The sequence below is a fragment of the Myotis myotis genome, unplaced genomic scaffold, assembly GCF_014108235.1.
Source record: "Myotis myotis isolate mMyoMyo1 unplaced genomic scaffold, mMyoMyo1.p scaffold_m19_p_7, whole genome shotgun sequence".
In the NCBI taxonomy this organism is placed as follows: domain Eukaryota; kingdom Metazoa; phylum Chordata; class Mammalia; order Chiroptera; family Vespertilionidae; genus Myotis; species Myotis myotis.
This window is the reverse complement of record NW_023416379.1, coordinates 6,679,409-6,692,362: the sequence shown is the minus strand read 5'-3', so window position 1 is coordinate 6,692,362 and position 12,954 is coordinate 6,679,409. Positions and strand designations below refer to the sequence as shown.

At 45.5% G+C, this 12,954-nt stretch overlaps 1 protein-coding gene across 7 annotated transcripts in view; it reads left to right on the top strand.

Annotated features, from left to right (window-relative positions):
• The window catches only part of TIAM2 (TIAM Rac1 associated GEF 2), a 160,626-nt gene that overhangs the window by 55,920 nt on the left and 91,752 nt on the right, over positions 1–12,954 (top strand). For 2 of the 7 annotated variants that reach the window (XM_036316121.1, XM_036316120.1), the window contains exon 1: positions 6,508–6,887. The exons of the other annotated variants lie outside the window; for them this stretch is intronic. The gene's annotated coding sequence lies outside the window, so the exon portion shown is untranslated. Of the gene's footprint in view, positions 1–6,507; positions 6,888–12,954 lie in introns of those variants that run through there. 7 annotated transcript variants of the gene reach the window in all.

Genomic DNA, 12,954 nt, shown 5'->3' with positions numbered 1-12,954 from the left:
CTTTAATAATGGCAAGTTTTACATAAAAGCGCTATTTTCAGGGTTTCTTAAAAATTCTGCATTCCCAGGGAGAGCCGGGGGGCTGCCGGCCCCTGTGGATGGTCACGCAGAGCCCCCAACACCGAGTTTTTTCATTTACCTAATTTGTTTTCCTTACAGGAGAATTAGGAGAAAACCGAAAAAGTTGCCTCTACTTCTGTATTAGTCGTGGAAAAACTAAAGATATTTTTGCAGAGTCTCATATTTCAAGAAAAACGGAACAGAGAGTGTGTTGTGTGCGGAAGAATGCGTGCGCACATTTAATTGGCAAGCAAATGGGTTCTGTTTCTTAAGACTACAGCCCTCAGGCCTGCGCGCTCACGCTTCCAGCAGCCCGGAGCTGTGTGACTGGCCCCCTCTGCACAGTAAAATTTTCTCTCCATGTTCAGACACAGTTCTTTTGCTTTTATTTTAGGCCATTTTCTTTCAGCAGCAAAATCCCTCTCCTTCCCTAAGATCAATTGTTGGGTCTCCTGGCTCCGTGGCCTGGGGGCAGTGTGTGATTTGCACACGCATGTGCACTCTGGAACGAGGCTGCACTCCACCTTCTCCAAGGGACCCCAAAGCTCCCCAGACTTTCTGGCACCAAGCAGATGAGGGTGTGTCACCTCATGCACTCCAGGTGGGATTTGCCGGAGAGCGTGCTTTTCGCCTGCAGAGGCACAGACTCAAGTCTTGGGACTCTCTCGTGTGCATTTGACTTAAGATTTAAAACGTTCTTAATAAAAGTTTTCCTTTAAAGGAACTTTTATTCAGTCGGTCATTATATCCCAGGTAAGTACATTTTGACAATTTACAATTACTGACAGTGTATAAAATCCTAAATTCTGAAATTACATAGAGTGGTTTCTAATAAGTAAAGGTAATGTTTTCTACAAATGATAAAATTCATATTACAAATATAATGTGCTTTTGTTTGTTTATTCTGTTTTACAAGGGTCCTGCCTTCATGGTAAAGATAAACTGGGAGGGGGGGAGGCAGGGAGGGAGAGATGGAGGGAGGTGGGAGGAACCAGGAAAGCTGACTTCCGCTGTTCGTAGGGTGATTGGCTGGAGGAGAGGAGAGGGGTGTGTGTTGATAATGATGGAAACACTGGACCTAATTAGTTGAGCGATTTTAGGATGGCTCATTGGAAGTCCCTGATTTGAAGGAGTTCTCATCTATCAGTTGGCTAACAGCGGAATGCGCTCCCTAATGCGGCCCTGAGCTTCCCATCACCCCGTGTCTTTAGTGGACCAGAGCGGCCCATCTGTCAGGCTGCTGTGGGAGGGCCTCAAATTAGAAGCAAGATTGGGCCAGATAGATGACCTCCCCCGTCTCTTTCGAAATCTCAGATCTAATTATTCTAGGAATTAAACTGATTAGGAACCTTTCAGCTTAAGCAGTTTCACTTCAGTCTATAAAAAGAAAATGTTGTGAGTGGACTGAGAGGCTGACTATAACCCTTTTTAATTACATTTTGCTCTGGGCAGGTGACTTGGACTTCCTTAAACGTTCATATAACCCTTCCAACATGCTCGAAACAGATGTGCCTCGTGGCTAGTATTTATAAGCCAGAATTTTATAAGCATATTCCCTAAATGATATTTTTCTACTGCAAATTTTCATTTTACCTTAGCTGAAGCTCATTTTGTAGTTTTATTTTTGGTAGCATGATTTTTAATATGAATTTTATTGTTTATATAAAACATTACCTTTACTTATTATAAACCATTCTATTTAATTTCAGAATTTAGGATTTTATACACTGTCAATAATTGTAAATTGTCAAAATGTACTTAATTGGGATATAATGACCTCCTGAATAAAAGTTCCTTTAAAGGAAAACTTTTAAATCTTAATTTTTATGTCATTTAATATTTGCTCATTCTTGCAAAAGGAATGAACTGGTCATTTGGTTAAATTATTGGGGGCTGCTTGTTATGTAATGTAAGGTACCACTCGGACTTTATAAATATTTATGCCATAGAATCCCTCATTTTCATTAAAAGTTTTTGTACATTTGATGACTTTGAGATGCTTAGGAAAAGTGTGATGAAATTTAGATTTTCTGTGGCTTTAAAGCAGTGCATACCATGCTAGGGTTGCATTTTGAATTCTGTTAAAGTTGCTGTTGATATTCAAGATGCTTGGCCATGGGCTGTTCCGGCATTTTCTAGAGGCCAAGCAGCTTGGATGCGAGAACAACTGGAATTTTAAGCAGAAACTGAAAGTTTTGCTCAGTCGGCATAGATAACACGTGGAGGCTTGTTGTAAACAAAGGGGATGAAGAGGCTCTGTCACTAGATATCGACCACAACAGGCGCTGTCCTTCCTTTCACGGCACCACCTCCGCCAGCGTCACTGCCACCTCTCACTCACCCACTCTCACCCACCCACCCACCTACCCACTCACCCACCCACCCACTCACCCACCCACTCACTCACCCACTCCCCACCCACTCACCCACCCACCCACTCACTCACCCACTCACCCACCCACCCACTCACCCACCCACCCACCCACTCACCCACTCACCCACCCACCCACTCACCCAACCACCCACTCACCCACCCACCCACTCACCCACCCACCCACCCACCCACTCACTCACTCACCCACCCACCCACTCACTCACCCACTCACTCACCACCCACGGGGTATTTATTGGGCATTCGCCATGTGCCAGGTACTGCTTAAAGTAGAAGGCTTACCAGTAAATACTTTAAACAAGATCCCTGCTTTATGGAGTTTACATTTGCAGGCAGGCCTTGTGTTAAACAATCTACATGTGTTACTTTACTTAATTCTTACAGCAACCCTGTGAGGCAGGTAGATTATTCCTATTTTACAGATTAAGAACCCAAGAAGTTAAGTGACTTGTCCAACGCCACATGGCAGGGTTTGAGGTCAGGGCAGAGGGGCTCTAACGCCTGGGCCCTGAGCTGATGTGCTGGCCCCTGGGAACATGACTGGGGCACATGAATTGCATGTGTCAGTTGCACATGTGTGCGGGTTTCAGACATGCACTCTGGAGGTAAAACCCCCAAACCCGGGCAGTTTGAGGTGCGGAGGCCAGCCATGCGCTCTCACTGTGTTCTCTGGGCTGGTTTGGAAGCATTTGGTTTCAGAAACAGACTTGCCAGGTCTGTGCCTTCTGTTGAAATGGGAGAAAAGTTATCCCCCAAGTCGTATCTCTGTGGATTTTAGGAATTTCACAGGAATATTTCTCTTGCTTCATTTTCTTCTAGCATTGCCTTCATCTAGATTCTAGAACATTTTTCAATGGCAGAGCTCTCAGGTTCCATGTTTCTTGCGCCTACGTTAAGGCATTGCTTTTCCAACAGAAAGAGACTGAAGTCCTCCCCCCAGGCGTGTATTGCAGGGTCTTTGCTCAGTTGTGTAATTTCATCAAAGTGATGTTTATATTTGTGAGCGTATTTAATCTTTTGGAATCCTGTTGGGATAAATGTAATTTATATTTTAACCTTTATTTGTTATTGCTATTTTATATTCATTTATTTTTACCAAATGAAGTCCTTAGAATTGACTTAATAAAGAATTAGGTTTCATGGGACTTTTTTTTTTTTTCTTTAAGTTTGTGTGTTTGACTTAAAAAGTGAAGAATATGGGAAGGAGTCAAGTTTCTTGAATTTTAAGCAAAGCCGTTATTTCTGACTACTCGTATTACTTCAGCGATTGTATTTTTAATGTCAGTTTTTCTTATAACTGTTTATAAATTGGTACATCTTTATATTTTTATTTGAAATGGACGTGATTGTTAACCCCATTTTACGGTGAAGGGGTTCGGGTTCAGAAGGCGTCTAAGTTACTGGGAGACGCAGTGCTAAGCTAGGTCGGCTGGTTCTGAAGCCTGCGGTATTCCCACTATGCCCTGTGCCTATTTTTTTTTTTTTATTTGTGATAGCGGAGTGCGAGACACTCATGTCCCTGATTACAACTAGGCTAGCCACAGGTTTTGCTTAGTCTTGACTAGGCATGTAGTAAACATGATGTTTTGAAAGGTTTTTAGCTTTATTAAGTATAATTGACATATAAAATTGTAAGACATTTAAGTGTACATCATGGAGCTTTTATATTTCTCAATGTATGTTATACACACACACACACACACACACACACACACACGAGAACAGTAAAGTTCTACTTTCTTAGCAGATTTTAATTATGTAATGCAGTTTGTCAGCTGTAGCCACCATGTTTCACACTGGAGCCTCAGAATGTATTAATCTCGTAGCTGAAAGTTTATACCCTTTACCAACCTGTCCCTGTGTTGCCCACCCTCCAGCCCCTGGCAACCACTTTTCTACACTTCGTTTCTATCAGGTTGCCTGTGTGTGTGTGTGTTACATATGTCTTTCCCCCCAAACCCTTTATTAAGAAAATTTGCAAAAATATAAAAAGGTTGAGAAACTTGTACCGTGAGCAATAAACTTGCCACTTGAATTCTATAATTGCTAACATTTTGCTCTATTTGCTTTTACACGTGCCATTTTGCATTGTGTGTTTGAGGACAGGATATTTCTTAAGTAGTAATTTACATAATTCTCGGAGGTCTCTGCCCAGGAACTTAATTTTAGATGTTAACACATATGACCTGTATTATTATTTCGGAATGAAGCATTAGATAAAGTCTAGTTTTGTGATTTGGAAGTACGCTGGTTTTTGTAATTTTAGGATGGAGTACTAAATTGAGAGTAGTTGGGCAAAGTCTAAAGAACTTGAAAAATCTTACATAGTTGGAAACCTCTAGTGACTTTATGGACTCATAGAACTTAAGTTATTTGGGTGGCCTCGGTGATATAAAATGGAACGAGACAATGCAAACCCATTGGTAGTGTCTGAGGAATGCTAGAGATAATTCAAATCACAGGCCGTTCTGGCCTACAGCGGTGGGTGAATAACATGTATCAAAAGGTCAGAATTGTCTTAAATCTAGAAGCAGGAATAGAACAGGGGCCTGCAAATATGTCCATGCAGTGAATTGTTCTTCTGATAACTTTTTTTAACCTTAGAAGCATATCTCTTTAAATTTCCTTCTTCCTTCGGACATAAATCCTCTCCTCCCTTCATATCAAGGAGTAGTTCTTGTCTCAAGGTTCTATGGAAGAGAGATGTTTGTTACATGCTGGCTGATAGTTCATTTTACTTTTTTTTTTTGTTAATAACAGAAGTGATGTTGCTAGATCTAAAGGAACAGGAGCTCCAATGACTCAAGCATTCTTGCTTCTTCTGTGTTTACCCAGAGTATATTTTAGACACACACACACACACACACACACACACACACCCCAAGTGAACATATTGGGAATTCCCATGTTTTCTGTTATGTGACTTGGCTTCCGTGGCAACCTTCTGACTTCAGTCCCGGGGCTTGTGGTTGCTTGGGTGGCATGTCCTGGCTCTGCTGCCTGCTGCTGACCAGCTGTGTGACCTTGAGCAAGTCACTTAAGGTCTCTGGTTACTTATCCATAAAGAAGTGAGAGGGTTGGGTTAGGCAGTGTCTTGCAAGTCTACTCCACCAGGACTAAAAATTCCTTGGTTCTGTGCTCACACTAAATTTTTTGTGGAGCTCAGATTAATTTTTATAACTAGTAGACGATGGTCTTACTATTTGCCAATTAAGATTAGAAAACATAGCTTCAAGCATATATTAACTATATACAAACTGGATGAGAAAACATTGTGTGTGTGTGTGTAATGATTCATTTTCATGAAGATAAGGAATTAAAAGCTTATATGTCTAAAGTAGAATCTGATCATTAATATTAAGCAGAAATCTTGTCTGTTGCATATGCAGATCCATTCACAATTTACAGATAATGAAAATATTACCTTAAAACGTTGTCACATGTTTATCCAGGACAACTTGAAAACTTCTGCTTACACGGTTTTCTTCCATAGAATATAATTTCAAAACTTTAACAACTATGGAGATAGAATTCTTTTTTTCCATTCAGCACCCTCTCCCCAATAATTAATATAAAATGATCTTTCATGTCTACGTGACATTGAAAGTCTTTCATCAAAAAATGCAGCAGAACTTAAAGACCACTTGCCCCTCTGGCCTGTCACCTTGTAAAAGGCCGCTCAGTGCCTGTCTGTGATAAACCAGAGCCCTGTTGGGAGAACGAGGACATCAGAGCCGGCCGGGCACCGCGGCTCCGCCAGCCCACAGATGAAAGGACCCCGCACGCACGGAGCCTGGAGTAAGCGCACGCTCGATATTGTGCAAATCACAAATGACTTGGAAGGGCTGCTGTGGAGGCAGGGTTTTATGACCCTCGCATTCCGGCTGTGGTTTTGGAGACTGAATGTTTATTCCCGTTTTTAAACACAAGGATGGTAGGTGTGCCTTCTTCCTGCTAAAGAGGCTTAAAAAAAAAAAAAAAAAGCTTCCTCCGAGAGAGTGACCCTTTATTCTTCAGCCCCGGGCGCGCGCTCCTCTGGGACGTCGGTGGTCCTTCTGGAATGCGCCTCCAACAGCAGCCCAGTCATGGGCCAGCCAGGCGGCAGCGAGGGCCGCTCCAGGCTGTGCTGGCCACGCGCTCCGGGCAGCCCATGGAAAACCACTTTCTGGTTAAGGCTGCATCATACTCTCCCACCAATGGAAAAAACTGAGCACGGTGAGGGCGTGGAGCTGGCAGACAGAAATGCAGGCAGCCTCGCACAGGATCCGCTTTTAGCTGTAACGGCTGCGCGTTGGATGTCAGACGGCTTCCTGCCTGGCCATGGGCAGGCGGGGGAGAGGGCTCGGGCTGTGGACGGGGCCCCCGACTCCGCAGCTCGCGCTTCTCACTGACAGAGCCTGACAAGCGCTGGCTGCAGCCACCCCTTTTGAAGAAGGTAAGGCTACAGGGTTTATTTCCCCGCTTTTTGGAGTCGAGGCGGACTTTTACATGTTCCTTGACATGTTCTTTTGGGCGGTAGCTCATCGTGCGCTCACTTTCCTGTGTTTTGCATGATTTTGTTCGTCGGCTGCACACGCTGCTGTGCCTGGGGGAATGGCACCTTGAAAGTGGGGTGTCTGTATGACGCCTAAAGTGGTGCATTGCCGTTGCCCACCTCATTCTACTAATGAACTCCCCCAGAGCGGGTGGTACATGTTGTGTGGATGTGTTTTTGCTGAGATCTCGAGAAGGGGCCAGCTCTCAGAATGATCAGGTGAAGGCATTAATGACTGTTACCTTATCTTTACCGGACACACAAGGAAGTTAAGATGTGGCAGGGTTTGTGTTTTGGCGTTTCCTGGATGTTGGATAGTCTTCGTTTTGAGTTGAGAGAGCTCCTCGACGAGTTACTTTTCAGACTTGTAATTTGAGGTTCACTGTTTCTTCAAGTTTGTCCTTAACTTTTGTCTTGAACTTTGTGAAAAAAGAAGTGGAATCCCCTGCGATCCGGGTGTGTGTGTGTGTGTGTGTGTGTGTGTGTGTGTGTGTCGGGGGTGGGGGTACCTGTGTAAGCAGAGTGACTGAGTCACCCCCATCCCTCCCAGGCGGCTCATTCATTAGGCGTCTGTCCCAGCACGGAGCCTCCCGGCCAGGACCCAGGAAGCCGGCCCCCATGTGGCTGCCTCAGCTTTACGTTCATTTGGCCAAGCATGTAATTCTCCGAAAATTGGTAGGTGGAGAGACAGAAATAGGAAGCTCTATTGAAGTCGTTGTAGCTTGGAGGATTATTTATAGAATTTCTGGAAAGTAAGGGCCCAGCTGCACAGCTGCTGGAGTTTCTCCTACCAAGTGAGAGCGTTTCCCTGCGGCCCGGCGTCCTCAGCTCGCTCATGGCGCGATGGGGCTGTGAGTCAGCTCAGGGGGGCGGCGGGCTCCCGGCCGTGTCCCCTGCGTGGGGACATTGTGCACCACTGGTTCCTTCATTTCCTTTACAGAAGTGTCAGCTAGGGGTGGAGGAATGGCCAGTGCTGTCCAGGGAGCTTAGAATGAACAGACACATTGGTAACATTTTATTTAGTACTTTAAAAATATATATACATATACACACACACACACTCACAATCAGTACAATGAAGTGAATTAGTTATGCAAATAATAATAATAATAATAATAATAATAAAACCTTGAGAGTATTTGCTTAGGAAGTTTTCAATAGTCACTTTTGGAAGTGTCAATGAAGTACTGATGGGGTGGTCATAATAATCTGGCCACTCAGTGTATATTGATTTCAGAGAGGAAGGGAGAGGGAGAGAAAGATAGAAACATCAATGATGAGAGAGAATCATTGATCGGCTGCCTCCTGCACGCCCCACACTGGGTGGGGATTGAGCCCGCAACCTGGGCATGTGCCCTGACGGGGAATCGAATGTTACCTCCTGGTTCATAGGTTGATGCTCAACCACTAAGCCACGCCCATTGGGCTTATTTAGTGCTTTTGTTGGATCTAGAATGTTCTGCTGAGACACAGCCTGCAACCGTCTAGAGCAGGTTCAGAGCAAGCGTCACCAGCCTTCTTCTCGAGCCACATTGATGCCTGTCACCGGCTTTGATTTTGACCAGAGTTCCTGGGCAGAGCCTGAGGTCTGGGGAAGAGCCCATGACTCCAATCCGCACGGACCGGACTGTGAAGAGTGTTGTGAATGCAAATAGATAACACCTGTCTGATAGTTCAGGGTGGCGGGAGTGACTTGGAAAGCCCCCTCCATAGCCCAGGCCTGTCCGAGGGCGCCTGGGTGTGCGAGATAAGGGCCGGGCTCCTTGCCAAGAGATTGCGCCTACAAAGTGGCCCCCACTTAACCACTAAGTAAAACAGATGGTTCTGTCCTGGTGGTCCAAGATTGTGTTTGAGAAGAGCCATATTCCCTTTGCAGAGATTGAAGGTTAGTCGGGGTCTCCACCACCTCCTCTACCGAAGACAGCGAGTGGGCGTGGGAGGAGCGCAGGGGGAGCTGGAAAGGGAAGCCCGCAGGCCTTCACTGTCTGAGACGCGGGGCTCGGTCCCCATGTGCCTGCGGGTCTGCCCCACTTTGTGAGACTCAGAGACAATAAACCACGTTCGTGAGATTGCTTAGCTCAACTGTTCAATAAAAAAAAAACTATGTCCTTTTTATGGAACCTTTAAAATAAGTCTTTTGGACATTCAGGATAATTTCAGTGATAATGGATATTTTTCATTTGATATTAAGTGTATGCTAATAAGAGCCAAGGTAAAAATGGCTTATAAAAGAGATTAAGGTATGGGTTTGAAAAAAAATATTAGAGACAGGAAAAAGTAATAAAACAGAGGCAGATAAACCTGAATTTCTGACTGTTGACACACAAAAGTACTAAGCATTGTGTTGTAACAGTTTGAGTTTCTAATAATGGTGGGTGAGTGTCTTTCGATTGCTCAGTCGTATCTAAAATGGAGGCTTTACTGTTGGCGTCCCAGGAACATAACTATACCCGATTTCAGCTACGTATCGGCCTTAGTATGGTAGAACGAAAAGAGGCCTTAGACAGTTTCTCAAATGGGAAAACTGAAGAAGGACAGAACGGAAGCTGCTTGCCCAACGTTCCGGAGATGGTCGGTTGCGGATCTGGAACGAGATCCCAGGTTTCCTGTTAGTCCTTCCCTAACACCCCCTGTTTCTTTCGTTGCAAATACTTTGGCACATCCTCAGATATCTTCGTAAATTACCATAGACGGGTATGTGTGTACATATGTCTGTCTGTGTGTGCATATGTACCTATATCTGTACGTACACATGTATCTCTCCATTTTGTCGTTCCTTCCCCCCCACCTCCCCTTCTTCCCTCCCTCCTTTCTTGCCTCTGCTTACCTGCCTACTTACCAAGCCAGACAGAAGTAAACCTCCAATCAGAGACAACACAAAGGCTTTTGTTTTTCTGGGATCCTAGTGAAGTTCAAAGCTGTGCACTCGGTTGGTGGCCCTCACTCCCCTTGACTGAGGACTCCAGCCGCTGGTGATGAGCAGCCTTGATGAGACCTCACCTGCCAATCAGTTCTGGTTTCAGCCTTAGCGGAGGCGGTTTTCTCAGGATCCCATTCCAGTCGAAGGTTGTTAGTGTCTGGCAGTTCCCAGCCTCCTGATGAGACATAGGCTATGGGAGGGAACAACAGCAGCAATAACAACACAGCAGGTGGGCTTTAGCTTTCAGGGCCAAGGTCATGGAAGGAGCTTTTGGAACAATAAACTTTACAGGTACAGGAGTTCTCTGCCTCTAGGAAAGGGATGCAGTAGGAGCTACAGATAGTGTCAGGAGGACGTGGAGCCAGGGCGTTCCTAGGACTTAAATAAAGGCTTCAGAATCCCGGGTATCTTTAGGACAGCATGGGAAAGTGAAAATGATCCCTGTGCTGTGTGGGACTTGACCGTGGCATGTCTCCATGGCTGCAGAATTGGTAGAGCGGGGTTTCTAAAACAGATGTGAAGAGGGCTGAAGAGGTATGGAGTGTGCAGCTGCGAAAGCGAAAAATCCATACGATGAAAGCCAGGGAAAGGAAACTCTGAATGGCGAGAATGAAAATAGATTTGCTTTCAAGTCTTCTGTAGCCACTCCCGGAAAGCAGAAAAAGGCATCTGAGAGATAAGTGAGAGGAACATTATACAGCAACAGCCACGAACCAGGGAACCCGGGATCTGAAGAGGTAGCAGAGGGGAAAGAACTTCATGACAAGTGGATGTAAATTCATGGAACGCACACACACACTCACATATGTGTCTATGCATAATTTATTGAAAATTGATAGGATGGGCCACCAACAGGTCAAAAACAACCACCCAAATTAAATACAAAACAACAATTACAGGACCCCAGAGATAACTGGAACCTAGCAAAAACCTTCACTTACGTTTTTATTTTCACATGTGACTTACAGGGGGAAAAATGGAAATTCTAAGAAGACACAGGGATAAGCAATTTACCAAAGACTTCCTCACTGGAGCTGACACTCTCTAGTGCCCTACCACAGGTGTATACTAGTATAGTTAGCTCTTCTCAGATGTCCTTCTCACGTTCCTCTAACGTACAGGCGACTGCTCCTGGATGAGTCCTCCTTGTGGGCATGAGAGTCATTCCCTTTGGCTACTTAAGGACAACACCAGCAGTTGCCCCTGTCCCCACTGTCACATCACAGTTTATTTCCAAGCGACCCACTCTCATGCAGGGATTTTTCCTAAAGGTTCACATACATGACAACAACAACCAACATCAAAGAAACACACGTTTCTTTATCCTTCTAGCTATCCTCTGATTCTGTCGTTCCCCTTTACAGCATAACTCTTGAGCATATTGTCTTTGCCAGTCTCTTCGGTTCCATGGACCTCATCCTCAAACTCACTCCAACCCGGCTGTCTCCACCCCACTCTGCTCTGGTCAAGTTCACGGCTCACCTCCCTCTGGGGCTCTCTTCTCAGTCCTTGCTCTTTGAACCAAACCGCAGAGGGTGACTGCTCTTGGAGGAGTCCTCCTCATGCCCTCGTCCAAGAGCAGTCACCCTCTGCGATTTGACTCTTGTTGACGATTTTCTCCCTAAAATGACTCCCCCTCCCCCCCAATTGGCTTTGAGGACAACGTGTTCTCTTGGTTTCCTTTTAATTTGATTTGCCGCCTGCTCCTCCTGTTTCCCCGTCTGTTTCTCATTATTTCCTTGGCCTCTACATGTTGGGGTGCTGCAGGGCCTCTTTGCACCTCTTCTCTTTCCTGTGTTTACTATTCCCTTGGGGAGCTCATCTGTGTATGTTTAAATACCATCTTCACAAGCATGTTAGCAAGTCTGTACCTAAGACCCACCTCTTCCTGGAACTCTAGGCTCTTATATCCGACTTTCCACTCAGCGTGGCCACCTTAACGTCCAACAGACATATGCAGAAACCAACTCTGACATATGCAGAAACGAACTCCTTGCCTCCCTCCCAAGCCTGCTCTACTTTGCCTTCCCCATTCGCACATGGCTTACACTCAAAATCTTACCATCTCCCTGGCTCGTCACCCCTTCCTCCCATCCATCCAATCCCATTGGCTCTCTCTTCAACTCTGCCCAACTCAGACCATTTCCTATGCTCCCCACCTGACTCCAACCCACATCATCTCTCACCTGAATTAGCCTAGCAGGCCTCAGGGCTCCCACTTTGCTGCCCACAGCCCAGATCCGCAGGGCAGCCACAGAATATGCCCCATGATCAGCCTTCTCGAAGCAAAGCCCTCTAATCATGACTTTCAGTCTCATTGTGAAAGCCAAAGTCCCTAAAATGTCCCTTTGCGCTGTATTCTCTGGCTCCCTGTCCCCTCTCTGACCCCTGCTGCTCCAACCACACTGGTCTTCTGCCTGTCCCACCTCTCTGGGCACTTGTACTTTCTCTCGTCAGTTTCCAATGCTCTTTCCCCAACATCTACAGGGTCTTCCCTCCTGCAAGTTCCTGCTTAAAAGTCACCATTCAGGGAGGCCTTCCTGTATTTTCCTTTCTAAATGACAGCACACTCCCCTCATATTACTTACCAGCGGCCCGATGCATGAAATTCGTGCAAGAGTAGGCCTTCCGCCCTGACCGGTTTGGCTCAGTGAATAGAGCGTCGGCCTGCGGACTGAAGGGTCTCGGGTTCGATTCCGGCCAAGGGCATGTACCTTGGTTGCGGGCATATCCCCAGTCAGGGGTATGCAAGAGGCAGCTGATTGATGTTTCTCTCTCATCGATGTTTCTAGCTCTCTATCCCTCTCCCTTCCTCTCTGTAAAAAATCAATAAAATATATTAAAAAAAAAAAAAAGTAGGCCTTCCCCCTAGCTGCCGGCACCAGCTTCCCTCTGGCACCCGAGACCCAGGCTTCCCTTGCAGCCCCGGCTTTGTCGGGAAGATCGTCTGAAAGGACGTCCGGACTAATTAGCATATTATGCTTTTATTATTATAGATTTCCCCCTTTCCTTCTCTGCTCTGTTGCTAAAGTACTTATCCCTCTAATA